General features: G+C 45.6%; 1 protein-coding gene across 2 annotated transcripts in view; it reads right to left on the bottom strand.

Moving 5' to 3' along the window:
* The window catches only part of CDC42SE1 (CDC42 small effector 1), a 127,751-nt gene extending 116,335 nt beyond the window's left edge, over nt 1-11,416 (bottom strand). The window contains exon 1 of one of the 2 annotated variants that reach the window (XM_085638565.1): nt 11,259-11,416. The gene's annotated coding sequence lies outside the window, so the exon portion shown is untranslated. Of the gene's footprint in view, nt 1-11,102 lie in introns of both variants that reach the window. The other variant, XM_085638566.1, reaches the window with a different exon arrangement.
* Between the last annotated feature and the right edge of the window lie 3,510 nt (nt 11,417-14,926).

Here is a 14,926-nt window from a genome sequence, read left to right as displayed (position 1 = left end):
AAAATCGCAGAGAACTGTAAAATTGGCATGCCTCAGAGATAAATCTGCAAGGTCATCACATAACTTCAGCAGATAGGCAGACAGTATTAGGGGGTCTATAAACCAGCATTCCAGAAATGGATGAAGGAGGGGATGTTTTGATGCAGAAGGACAGCGCCTCAATCATCCCAATGCTCTCAATTCTCCTGCACGAGATCTCCCAGCCATCTCTCAGGATAACATCAAGCCCGCCTCCCAATCTGTTGCCAACCCGGTTAACCGTAGAGATCCGAAAACCCTCAGGTATAGCCAGCAATATATCAGGGTGGGTGCTTTCTCTTAACCAGGTTCCGGTTAGGAATATAAGGTCCCAGGTGTTCGACTCAAGATTAAGCCAGATATCTGAGTGTTTGGGGAGAGACCTGCAATTAATTAAACAGGCCCTAATGTTGGAACTAGAGGCCTAAGGACATGCTGCAGATGTTGTTATAGTAGTAGTACCACCATTTTTTCATCCCTCTATCTTCCCCCAATGAGAAGTAGCATGAGTTGCAATGTAGCTCTAGACTGTGCCACTCCCGAGCAATTGTGCAGAGATCGAAGCAAGCAGGCCTTGGGCAGTCTGCTATGTTCAGGTCAAGTAGCTGCTCCCTAGACTAGGCAATTCTGGCTGAGGGTGTGAAACAGGCAGCATGGCTAGCCCTGGCCATGATCTGGATGCGGGCGGACGCAGACAGGCTTGCCTTTGCGCACCTTCAGTCAAATTATTGCCTTGAGAAGCTCCATAAAAAGCACATTGGTCGGTTCTGCCCTTGGCAGAAGGATAGGATGTTAAAGCAGACAGCCCTGGGCTCTCAGCGAAGATCATTCGACTGCATTCGTTTCAGAGTTGGTTGGACCAAAGTTTGGCCCTTTGGTGAGCCCATATAGGTGTGTAATGCGAAGCTTCTTTACCAGTATGTTCTGTACACAATACATCCAAGGTTTAAACGTAATCCATGAGGCACTCAGAGGTCTTTCAAAGCGTATTTAATTTAACACGCTCTTGTTTCTGCCGGCCCAGGCACATACTTGCAGCTTTATTAAGAAGTTTCTGTAGCTGGTCTGTGAACATTTTACACAGGCTTGTTTATAACACGATACATTAAAACAAGCGTCGCTTCTCCAGACAGGCACAAAGAAAAAGAAAAAGTTCAAGACTTTCCGGGGAATTGCTGGGGCTCCTTCTAGGCTTGTGGAGCGCTAGGAAGAAGCAGCAGGGTCTGTAAGAACCAGCGGAGACCGAGCGAAAAAAGGCGCAGAGAGAAAGATTGCAGAACCAAGCAGGAAAAAAACTGAATTTAGAAAATAGCAAAAAAGAAACAGAGGAAGGGAGATTGAAGAGTGTTCAAAGTCAAACACTTTCTGGGGGACTGCTGGTGCACGCTTCTCTGGCTTGAGGGTAGCTCAGGATTGAACTGGCTTGATTGAGGGAGGTGAAACCTTCTCTCAATACGTTTTGAACATGGTCGAGTCTGCCTGACACAGCAGCCATACTTACATCAGGCTGGAATGATGGTGTCTTTGGCATACATTTCCAGGTCTGCCACCAGCTCCTGCACCAATGTAGAAGTGGAGAAGTGTGGCTCAATGATTAGAGCGGCAGACCCTGATGCAGAGGTCTAGCCCGGCACCAGGGTTCAATTCCCCGCCTCGGCGGGTCTTGGGCTCAAAAATTCCACGGACCTGATAATTCTCGCCTCAGTGCTATTCCAATCATGGAGTCCCACTCTGCAACTCTGGGCAATAGCTTGCTTAATCTCCACAACGGCCCCCACAACGCTAAGGATGCCTGGCCTCCACCTTGGGGGTGCCCAGGAGTGGACGCCTCACAGGGAAAGCCAGGATGGGTTCCACAGCGGTATTCGTACAAGCGCCTTGAGACCCTTGCGGGTGAGTAGTGCGCTATACAAGTATCAATTTTTTTTTTATTTGCAATGGGAGCATGAAGTTGTTGAGCAAGAGGGCCGGGGAGAGGATGGTGGGAGTGAAGAGCTGTGTGGCACCGTGCCATCATTTTGGAGCAACTCGAAATACTGGGCTCAGGGAGGAAGAAATATTTCCAATCACTGAGATTCCAGACATCCATAACCATGCTTCCAGTCTGGGCTGTTGCATTTTTGGGTCCACTGTAGCTCAGCCTACAGAGAAGCTACAGTGAATCCTGGCCACTCCGCTTCCTTGGAGTGCAACGTTAACCAAGATCCTGTTCCTCTGAGGCACCGGAACCATGAGTGGCAATCTCGGTACATGTGGTTTAGCTTTAGTCATCTTAAGCAATACATTTCAGATATTGTGTTCTAGACAGCAACAATCGGCAAGAAGTGGTCTAAGTCTATAAACAAGACACTCAGCGTGTGTACAAATAAGCCCTTTGGCCCATTTAGCTCGGATATGCTGTTGGGTGGGCAAAATTGGAAATTCTTTTACACACAAAATTCTCTTTAAAATGACAGGTACACTGCAAACTCTGCTTGGTGGATTTCAACATGAAAAGAGTACGCAAGTTGTTTTCTGCACACAAAAGGCGCTGAAGCTACCGGCTAAACGTATGGTAATACAATCTCTAAAGGCACTCGAACATTGATGGCGATTATAAAGACAAAATGTACGCGTCCTATATCTGTATACCTTATGTCACACTTTTGTAACACCAGCATGAATATTAATAATGCTCAAAGCAACAGCATAACTTTGTATACTGCCTTTTTCTTGAAATCAACCCTAGCTGCATTTTCCAGCCTTTATTAGAACACAACGAATTCAGTATATAGCATTGAGACAAAAATTATTGGTCTAACAAAAGGGTGCTCTGTGAACCGTTTTCCAGACACAATTTTTCAATCCTTATTAGAACAAAATTAATTTAGTATCGAGGGTACAAAAATTAGTCTGACAAACATCCGTGCTAGGAAAAGTAGCAAGATAGGCTATATCTGACTTCTAGATAAACATCAGCTTTATATATTAAATTAAATATATTCCCATTTTGTAAAGGAGGTTTCCATTCCAAGCAGCGCAATGCAGAAGCACTCGGCAGTTTAACTTATGGGTTTCGGGTTAGGGTTAATGAACTAAGGCCACAGCATGGGATAATGTTATCAAAGAAACGAGTCCCAGGCTCTGTGTCAAATGCATCTGCGAAGGCTTATTAAATTAAATCACGGTTTTTCCGACCGAGTTCAAGCGACATTTGTTTCCAGGCTCAAATTCCAGAGAAACCTCTCCGCGCGCCAAGAGCCGGTCGGGACCTTCCTTCAGTGCCGGCTGGGCTTGGCCTCTCGCCCGGGGTGTGTTGTAAAGTCACTACTGCCAGCAAATTACTTAACAGGTCTGTCTGCTTGGGTTCTCCGACGCTCTCACTTGCAACATTGTACTGCATTGCATTATTTATATAGCGCTTGTGAGCACTACGTGGAGCACTGAAGCGCTAGCCTACATTGATAAAACAAAAGCTCTACAGCACCATTCTTGGAAAATATTGGGAGCCACTGCGAAACAGTGGGCCAGTATAATATTTCTCATGGCAAACCAAGCGTGGACGAATCGCACAGAGGCTGGTGTGGGACATGGAAAACAATTTAATTTTCAAAGCGACTTTTGAACAAACCGGTTTCATATCAAAGTGTCCACTCACAGGCGGTCGCAGAACGTTTTGCCTAATGACTTAATTGAGCAAGTCGCAAATTCCGACGCTTGTGATTGGCTTCAAAACACAGCAGACTTTCATCTCTGCAATCTCAAAATAAAAACAAAATATATTTTAAAGCAGCCTAGGTCTGTTAAAAAAAAAAAAGACAAGTGCAGCTTTGTTGTTAAAATAAATACATTTTAAAACATATCCTCTGGACTTCTCATTGCTCTGGCTTCCGCCCGACCCAAAGATCACCCGATAATTGCCAAGCTGTCCATAATAGATAGCTCACTCTTCACGCATCCGGGGCTCAGTAATTGATCAATAGTTATTTTTAAGAGTCAGAAAAAATTTCCGACTCGTAAAATTGCCTGTACAGTCTAAAAAGGTTTTTTCAGTCACAAACATGTAATTGTATTAATCATATTCTTTGCAACTGCAAATAACATTTGCACAAAAGGCCTTTGGTATTGTTTTTTTTTTTAATTTTTATTTAAGGTTAGGTACCGGAAGTGCAGAAGACTTGGGACCATGTCTGATGCAGAATTACTGCTTCCACAGAGATAGCCACTGCCATATTAGACTAGGCTAGGCTAAGGCAAGAGAGAGGCACAGGCACCACCAACCTGTGCTGGCCAAGTGGGACAGGAAGTAAGCTGGACTCCCCTAAAGCATGCCCAGTAAAGTGGTAGGCCTCCCTCTTTAGTTATCCTTGCATCAAATCCAGAGGCCCACCAGGTGCATGCAACAAGCCTTTCCCCTACACGGAAAACAACAGGTGGTAGTAAACTCTGAGAGCTTCCCTGTGTACACACAGGAGCTTGGTCCAGGTAGAGCAGCTCTGCGCACGCCTGGATTATCCACGGGTTTCTCATACATAGGCATTCAAAATGCTGGGTCAAAATAGCCCTTACTCAATCTTTGGAATCAAATCACAAAGAATTTGTATGAACCAAGAACGGAAAGATGCACTTCAGAGCATCAGGGGTACAGACAGTACAAACACATGTGTGGTCTTTAATTTCAAACAACACGCTCTCCCATAGCGGTGGTGTCCATGCGCAAGAGGTCCTGAAGCCGAGGCTTGCTGTCCACGAACATCCACAATGCCCACATATGAAAACAAGACACCAAGACAGACCACTAGAAAACCTCACCAACCCATTTGTTGAAGACTAGTATTCGGTAAAGGATTTCACACTGGCCAGACAGTGGCCCCACCAAGCCTTTTTCTTCACAAGAACTGTATAACATTAGTTTATTTACCCATTTCTACTCACTGTGAAGGCAATTGTCTAATTTCATCTTGTGGATCAAACCACATGCAAAAAACACAGGATCTGAGGTTGTAGAAAACCAGGAGAGTCAGTCGTGGAATTGCAACAACAGCAACACGATCTCGGCCAAAGTGACCCTTCGGGGGACCCGTAGGGCATTGCAGTGCCGGCCCGACGAGGAGCAAATGCCCGATGATTAAGCATGACATCCTTCGGGGGGTGTGAGGGCAACAAGAGGCAAGACTAGTTCTCCCCTCTCATAAGTGGGTGCCAACACCTAGGAGTCTCTACACTTTTCTTCTCTCCCCCTTTTTTCTTACTCCCTCGTTTTTCTAATCGTAGCGAGTGGGTGACATACCGTACCCCTCTGCCGGAACAGTGCCCCTCTTGATTACACAACAGCAACACGACCTTGAAATAGGTCTTTAGATCACGCAAGAGACTGATGAAAACTTGTATGGCAGGCCCACTTTACACATAGGCTAAAACTGATGGGAGCATCTCTACAAAGCCCTGGAGATAGTCGCCTAATCTGATTAGCATTAACCAACTCTGCAGGACTCTTAAAAACCTACAACTTTAAAAAGCCCAAAAATGTGAACGTTGTCAAGATCCCTGTGACTGAACAGCTGGTGGATCTCATGAGCCAACGTCAAGAGTCTGGGGTTTTCCATGACAATCGTTATGCCAATCAAGATAACTTCAATAAATGGCACATTTCAGCTATGCTTTACAAATCCCACTGGTGAGGCAGCCCCACACAGTTAGTCCACCATGCACCTATCATCATACAAAAGAATGGTGAAGAGCACACAAGGCAAGCGTGTGCTGTGGAGACCAAATAAAGGGAGCGGCATAACCAGTCTTGGAGGTACCCTTCAACAAATTCTGGCCTACACCCGTCAACAATGAATCTCCATCGCCTAATAGCAAGTGCGAAGTATCACATTTACAAATATTTCAAGAGCATTTTGAATTTGACACAAAGAATCAGGCTCATTCACTGCTTTTCTTATAAAAGCCCTAAAGGCTTTGTCACCTCAGAATCTTGGTTAGGAAACGAACTGCAAATTGGTCTCTGGGACTTTGCAGTCAGTTCTCTATTCTGCCCGAAGAATGTACCCGCTTCACCAGCAGCAAGTGAATTGGTAAACAGGACCAAAAAAACACACACACAGAACTATTGAACCGAGCTGCTTACTTCAGAAGGCGAGCAGAGTACTTCTGTGAGATGGAAGGGTGCAAGAGCATCTCTCTACCATAGCTGAACAGAAAAGTGTATTCCCCTTTGGGCCCTTTATCCACCTGCTTTGTCTGGTAGGTACAACTGGGGGTTGAGGCTTCAGGTCGCAAGGTACAATGGAAAGGGGAAAATGGTGTTCTCCCAACACGTCAACGTGGCATTACTAAAGTGCAGTGCCGAGCCACTGCTCGACAGCCTTGATCAACTCCTAAAATATGCCCACGTGCACAATGGAATGGGCCCTACACACATCACAACATGCAGTATAAGTTGAAGTGCAATGATGAGCTGGCTTTAGTTTCTACAGGCACCCTCTGCAGCATCTCTTTCACGATAGGACTTTTTCAGCCGACCAGCTTTACTCCCAAGGCCCCTGGCCAGGCTACTTTTTCTCTGACTGCTTTGAGATAATTATACCAGGAACCCACCGCAGCTGCTTCCCTAGGCTACTGCTCCATTGTTCTTCATCCACTTGTCTTCCTGGTCTATGATTTTCCAAGGGGATCGGAGATCACTTCTGGACCCTCTACGGTGCGGGGAACCGCTCCACAGTTGCCTCCTGGTTTTCAACAATCAGCCTGCTGTTGCCTCCTGGTTTTCAACAAACAGCCTGCAGTTGCCTCCTGGTTTTCAACACACAGCCTGCAGTTGCCTCCTGGTTTTCAACACACAGCCTGCAGTTGCCTCCTGGTTTTCAACAAACAGCCTGCTGTTGTAGTCGGGATCTTTCTAGGGCCGATTGCTCCTGCACCTCCACTTGTTGTAGGTCACCTCTACTGCTCTTCTTGGATTTGAGGAGAGTGCCAATGCCAGAGGATTATCATGGTTGGATTACAACTGCTGTTGACCACCTTTGTTCACCCATCGACACTTTGTACAGGGATAAGGAATCAAGCTACAGGTGCGTGATAACTGTAAAAGAGTTTCAGATTATCCACCTTTCACCAGCCACGTCCCGGTTGACCTGACTCTGGACTTCCTTGGAAGCCCCTTTGTTCTCTACCTCAACAGTCCCGCATTTTCACACCGTGTGGTGGTTCAGCACATTGCAGTTGGAGGTGCTCACTTACATGCCGTTTCAACACTCGGGCCAGGGACACATTACACTTGGTCCTGAGACTCTGGTTTAGGGTCGAGGGCAAACTCCACAAGTAATGTGGTCCGTCATGGATCCAGGGTAGGCTACTTACGTGCACATTTTCCTACACTGTCACAACAGTTAACTTCCATACATTTCCTCACCGCTAAATATTCAAATTAAATAATGCTTGATAATGGCTGAGAGTGGTCCCCTAGCACCACGGAGGACTGATGCTAAGATTTTAGTTAACCAATGGCAGCAGCAACAAACGCCTGAACAGGAAGGCGAGGGCAAGTCAGTAAATACATAGAGCCATCAATACCGCGAGCGACAGGGACGGGACATTGAGTTAGCATGTGTCCTTAATTTTCAGCACTGCCTACATGGATATTTCTCCCTGCATAGAGACACACCTTCTTTGAAAACAATTGAGCATGGGCGGGTAGGGTGGTTCTGAAAAGCTCCCCTGTACCACCGACTACATTAGGCAATTTTATCCTGTAGTTCCTATCCCATATGCCACACAAATGCATTGGACTCATTTTCTGACTACCCTAGCGATGAAGGATACTGTAGGCACATTGCGCGGCCCAGTAAAGAGGTCTCTAAGTTTTAAGACGTAAAGCCCCTGTGTGCCTTCCTTGGTGAGTGGCTGGGGTGATACTATTTAACAAGTGGTGCCTTCTTGTCGGAGATGCTTACAAAAGGAGGCTACCGTTCTTATTTACAGCTCTCAAATCCAGAATCTGATTGTAAATTTAATAAAGCGATTTACCAAACACATCTAAGATAGTGCCAGGCACCATTCCACGCTAATGTACAATATTCTCCGAAAAGACCAGCTGCACTCCGGACAGTAAATAAGATACAGGGTCTGAATGTACGACCACAAACTATATTTTGGCAATCAGTTGTAAAGGGCGTCTAGCAAATGTTGGTGTACTTTTTCCCCTTTTATGACAGGAGAAGCCTGAAGTGTTCTTTACTTATTGCATTTAAAAAACATTTGGGGAGGGGGGGGGGGGGGGGAAGTGTACTTATACATTGGAAACACAGTCTGAAGCACTCCTCTATCAAAGTACACTCATTCACATTTGCTATTAAGTTGTCAGAGGAGACTAACAAACTTTTACCATCCATGTTTTAAACAATGGTTGAAATTTTAAGTAACCGTTTTGCTAATATATATATATTTTTTAATCCACAGGGAATTTAAGCATTGGCGACATCATGTTCCATACAGTTACTTCAAGTCTCTTCTGCTGCGATGATTAACCAGAAGTAAAGATGACCTTCTGTGGAGGGTTTGAAACTCTATTTTAAACTAAGATATAATTTGTAGCTAAGAAATAGGAAAGTGTCCGAGGAATAATACTGTTTAGGGAAATAAATATGGTACAAACTGAGGTCACAGCATCTTCCTCATACATGCCTTCAGCTGCCCATAAAAGTGGTGTGTGATGTAGTTGAAGTAAGTTAGCAGATTAGACTATACTAGCTACCAGCAAGCCTATATAGCAGCCGCACCTCCCTCGTACTAACCCAATTAAAATCCACAAAAACAGTAGTTTTAAGCCACATAGAGTGCACTTCCACCTGCTCCCGCTGTTTCCAGAGAGCGATCCAAAGATCAAGAGAAGTCCAACGTGTTTTGTCCACTGCCTGTGGACTTCATCAGGGCGTACTAAGTTGTCATGTTGATCTCTCCAGTAAATCAACAGTCATCTCAGGTCATGTAGTTCACGATGGGCGGTACGTTACTATGTATTATTAGGCTGCTTGAAAGTCCTAGTACAAATGTTCGGATCGATGCAAAAACTGACACGTCGATAAGTGTTGATTGCCGTTCGTCGAGTCGGTGTCTCCCTGATGAAGTCCACAGGCAGTGGACGAAACATGTTGGCTGTTTTCATACTACTTTTGTGAAAGAATAAAGAATACATGATGTACAATATGGATGGAATGGAACAACTTCCTGTGGAAACCGATATCTGTGGCGAGATCCAGATCTGCCAAAACGTACGCAAAATTTTCCTCAAAAATGGAAGTCACTATAATACCAAAATAGAGGCAAACAAAATCACGACACCGACATTTCTTTACATTATCTGCACCGCGAATGCTCCTTATTCATAATTGAAAAAAGAAAAATGGGATTGGTAATATTGTACACGTTCATACTCTTTCAAATGAATTTCTAGTTCTTGGGCCTACTCAGAAAGGCATTTTGAACAACGTAAAATACCACAACGGTAGTACTCTTTCACGTTTTTGTACATGTCTTTGTGAAATGCCAAAAAACATCTAAAGTGGCAGTAAAATGTTAACGTACAGGCAATATTGATATACAATAGTACAAATAAAATAGACTTGCACTTTTATTAATAGGAGTAGGGCAGTTTGAGGCTCAATGATGAAGACGTAAAAAAATACAAAAAAAAATTTAAGAAGAAGTCCTTTAGTACCAGTTTTCAAACTCGGAAATGCTTTTATAAAAAGCCATCTTGTAATTCTGTGATTAAATAAACCTTAATTAAATTCCGACTCACAAATATCATTTTTAATATATTAAATTATTTAGCAACCATAAAAGAGTCTCTTAAAGTCATAGATTTAAGCGCTGTGGGCTGGCAAGCGGTACGTGCTTGCATTCAGTTTTAAAAATCTCCCTGCTCTACGGGATTACAAGAAACAATACAGCTATTTTGAAAGAAGTCTGCTGAGAAGGGAACACATGACAGGCAAAAATTGCACTTCCTCTTTACAGAAGCGAAGGCTTGCGTGGTGAATGTGAAATTGTGGGTTTTTTTAAAGCAAGAAGAAAATCAAATGCAAAAACAACTTTATATATACAGAGAGTGTCCTAAATTATCAGACAAGGGTGTCTGATTAATTTAAAAAATGTACAGACCAATTCGACTACCAAGCCACAACCAGCACAGCAGGCCTTCTACAAACGTGCACACACCACCTCGTACTCATCTCCCAGGCCAACACCATCCTGGAGTAAGCAAGCCCCTCCTATCTCTTTAAACTACCCTGGGCCCACCCTTGCACCCTTATCTCTTTTTTAAAGTGCCACATTGCCCACCAACCACTATCACGAGCAGGAACATCCCCCCCACTTCCTGTTTAGGAGCCCTTAGCTCTCGGTCCCTCATCGCATATGCTCTGAACGTGTCTGGGATGCACCCCCAACACCACCTGTAAATGTTACTTGAACCCGCCGAGAGGATCACAGTGAAAGCTGTCAAAGCCTTCCCGCCCCTCTGCCCCTATGAGTAAATGCCATTTAGACGATTCTGAGGCGCCTATGAAAGGGTGTGTCCTGAGATACCTTATATCCTGCAAAAAGTGTCCATCAGACACTCCCCAAAAACCTGTAAAAGTCTCCTGAACCCCCACACACAAGTGCCCATTATTGGAATTCAACTCTCATTTCCGTCACCCCCTTCATCTCCTGTGACACTGATCAGAGACCACCCTCCTTTTTCTCACCAAACCCCCAACGCCTCCTGTGGATCCAGCACCCCCATATTTTTAAGAGGATTTCCCGGCCCCCGCAGCAGGTCACGGCTAAGCACCTTGCAGCCTTGTGACCCTGGTCACTTCCTGTCAAACAATCAAGAGCCGGGGCGGTAGCCCCATCCTCCAAGCCCGTGAAAGTATCACAAAATGTTGAAGCCTGCACCTCCCCTCTTGTGAAAGTGACGCGTGACCTCTGCACCCTCGCACACCTCCAGCGAAAGTGTCCTGCGTCCTCCCAGCCGCCTCTCCACCTCCTGTGACCCCGTCCTGTGCCCTGCCCCCTACCCCTGCGAACGAGTCCCGGAGCCGCCCTCCACTTACCTCCTGTGAGCACCGCGCTCTCTTAAATCAGGCCTTGTGCAAAAGAGTACTTCCTGCACCCCCCTCTCCGCCCAACACCCACCCCCGCTCCAAGTCGGTAAAAGTGCCCACGATCACACGGGCCGCCCAGCCCCTGCTGCTGCTGCCGCCGCTCACCTCCTTGGTCCTAACCCCCCACGTCTCCTCTCCCCGGTGCACCAGGCTCGCCGGGACTCCTTCAAGTTGTCGTTCTGTCCTCGGACCGAGGTGTGGCCCGGACTCTGAGGTGGAGGAAACGCTCGAGTTTCAACACAATCTTTATTAAAAAGAAAAACTTCCCGGTAGAGAAATACGCTCACAGTGCCCCCGAGCGGGGAACCGGGGTACTGCAGGGGCTGGGGAAGGCGGGAACAAGCTGTGTGCATTAATGAGCCTTCATTGTACGCTGTGAGAATATTAAGTACAGTAATATTATTGATAATTAGCACCTGTGTGGAGCACAATCTGCCATCAGTTATAAAGTTCATTACAATATAATGACGCTTCAGAATATCTGCATAATGCATATTTTGTTTTAATTTTGAAGACGAACAGAAGACCATATTTGATTTTCAACCCTGTTAATATAAATTATAATGACAATTGCGATTATTAATAACATTAATAATATATACAACACTAAACAGCTAATAATAAGATGTATTCTAAGCACCTGCTAATATTACTAATACGGATATTGATATCGATACTTGGCCTGCTTATTAAAAAAAAAATAATGATGCAACCAGAAATACTAAGAATAAAACAAATGAATCCGACGACAAAGGCTTTCCTACCCCTTACTAATCCCAAAAGCGCTTTCTGGATGGATGAGTGAATGGATGGATGAGTAAATGGATGGACGAGTAAGTAGCTACTCAAATGGTTGTGCATCAATGGTAGGATATTTGTGGTGTATGAGACCTGTAGGTGTGATCCAGATCTGTCACGGCAAATGTCCAGTGGTGCATAAGCGTGTAGTGAAGCAGAGATATGTGATAGGCACAGTTACGTTTCCACATAGTTACAAGACCATACTTTCCCAGACCTGCTAATGACTATCACCCACACTTGTGTTACAGGGTGCAATCATTCTGATTGTGCTTAGTAAGTTGGGGTGGATTTAGGCTCTCGTTGAAGGAATGGTGTGACCAATAGTCTAAAGGAGAAGGTATGCCCTGACCCAGTGGCGTAGAAGTGTGTTGTGTGCCTTAGTGCAAGGGAGCAGATGGACCCCCATGGCCACTGTTTGAATTGTGAAATATAGCAATAATCTGGTTTCTGTGGGACCCTCCGACATCTGGCCCCGGTGTCACTGCACCATTAGAAGCTACGCCCCTGCTGTGACCGAGGAGGATTAACAGACGCCCTCTCACATGGGTGTTTAGGGTTCAACCAGGAGTGAAAATGCCATAACCACAGCGGTAACAAGACACAATTTTTGCATGGGTCTCCACAGTCCATTGATTAGTGGAGATGCACTGACTGAGGAAGATTAAAGGTCCCTCTATTAATGATGTCATATTAGATCTCAAAACCCAAGCATCCTTTAAAACAACATTCTGGGATTTTGCGTGCACGGCACTGGGAGGTTTCAGGCAGAATGAGGTATGGACATTCTACGGAGTCTGCACTACTCTTGGCCACTGAGACCATTAGGAAAGGGGTCGATGAGGGGCACACTATGGCCCTTATTCTACTGGTCCTTAGTGCAGCCTTCGACACTGTAGCACATTTCACCTTGCTACAGTGTCTTAATAAAGGAGGAGTCACAGGCTCAGCGCTCAGGTGGATCCAATCCTTCCTCACTGACAGGGGTTTTCAGGTTAGACAAGGAGAACATTACTCTCGTATGGTCACTCTTGATCAAGGGGTTCCTCAGGGCTCTGCCCTGAGCCTCACCCTGTTCAACCTTTATGTCTCCCCTGTTGCCACTATTGTGGAAAGTCACGATCTTCAACTTGTGTCATACGCCGATGATACACAGCTGGTCATCTCGCTGTCACGAGCACCTGATGTTGCGGCATCCAGCTTCAGTGCCTGCATGCAGGAGCTTGCATCCTGGATGTCTAACAACTGCCTGAAGTTGAATGGGTCAAAAACGGAAGTGCTCGTGGTGGGAGGTGCACCGAACGTGTGGTCATCGGCATGGTGGCCTGACTGCCTGGGACCCACCCCTGTGCCTTGTCAGCAGGCAAAAAATCTGGGAGTGTTGTTTGATATCGACCTTTCATTCACTGCCCAGATTAATCGGGTGGTTGGAATATGCTTTGGCATGCTTAAGAGCTTAAGGAAGATTCTTGACCTACTTCCAGTTAGTGCCAGGCAGACCCTTGTTCATGCCTTGGTCACATCCAGACTCGATTATTCTAATCTTCTGTATCTGGGCGTTACAGCAAAAAGCCTTAATCGTCTCCAGGTACTTCAAAATGCTACAGCCCGGTTGGTACTGAGGCTTCCTAGAAGATCGCCCTCTAAAGCTGCTTTGAAGTCCCTTCACTGGCTGCCGGTCAGGGTGAGGATTATCTTCAAGGCACTCTGCATGTGTCATCGCATCATAATGAGCAGGGCGCCTTCACCCCTTCACAATCTCATTACCCCTTATAGACCGGAGCAGATGCTCAGATCTTCGGGCACTGGACTAGTAGCTGTCCCCAAAATTCGTAAAGCTCGAATGGGGGGGGGGGGAGATCTTTCAGATTTCTTGCGGCCAAGAATTGGAACTTGCTCCCGATGGAGCTGCGCCTCGAACCCTCAGAGACCAAATTTCGTAAAACACTAAAAACTCACCTCTTCCGCTCTGCACTGATGTGACCTCCTTGCTCTAGCCACCTCTCTTTTCTTCTCAGCGTGGGGACACGCCGGGGTGCGTAACCATGCGCTTTACAAACTGCCATAATAATAATAATAGTAATAATAATGGCACTGAGAGAGAATGAACTCTACTGATCTCCTTGGCTTGTGGCGTTCGCCAAGGGTGTGTCATGGCCCCAGTTCTTTTATATATAAATGACCTAGACGACGCTTATTAGCAACTGCTATGACCTAGTTAGAATAAAGGCCACCCCTATCCCGGTGCTTCTCTACGCCGACAATGCGGTGATGCTTGCTTGCATGCTGTCAGAACTCAGTCTGGGACACTGACATGTGTCAGGGACTCTGGCAAGGACTTGGTGGCAGGGAAGACAAAGTTGTCAGAATACTAGGTACAGAGATGCCCAAGATCACACAGCGAGTCAAAGGAGAAAGGGAATCCAAAAAGGAAGCTCTGTACAAGAGAATAAGAGTTAAGGCTTGGAAAGGACAGGTACTCAAGAGGCAATTTAGCATGCAAAATAACTAGCACCAGGACGGATGTGCAAGATATAAATAACAACATTAACAATAAAGCACTTGGGAGCTCCACACGGTAAGACTGAAGCTCAGTAAGTTCCTCACCCACAATTGTGGTTACAGATACTGACTGAAAATACACACATTTAGAGGATATACAAGGAAAAGGCAGGGTCGTTGGAGCCGATACCTATGGTGAGGTTATAAATGCAGCTCAAGGACAATACTCACAGTGAACAAGAACCACCACCTAGGTTGCCAGCTGTGCCCATCATCCTGGCGATCAAACAGGAACACACAAGGTAGTAACAGCAAGGGCGTAGAACTAAACACAAGCACAATAGACAAGGAGGTAGCAAGGAAGAGTGATAACAGAAAAGGAAGTCACAGGGCACACTTGGCAGATGGCAAGTAAAAAACATACGAGGAAACTGGAAGCAAGACAGCAGAAATAGAAAGACAGCAAACTAGGA

Source organism: Triturus cristatus, chromosome 12 (assembly GCF_964204655.1).
Source record: "Triturus cristatus chromosome 12, aTriCri1.1, whole genome shotgun sequence".
In the NCBI taxonomy this organism is placed as follows: domain Eukaryota; kingdom Metazoa; phylum Chordata; class Amphibia; order Caudata; family Salamandridae; genus Triturus; species Triturus cristatus.
The sequence above is the reverse complement of the archived record's forward strand: the minus strand, read 5'-3'. Positions and strand labels throughout refer to the sequence as shown.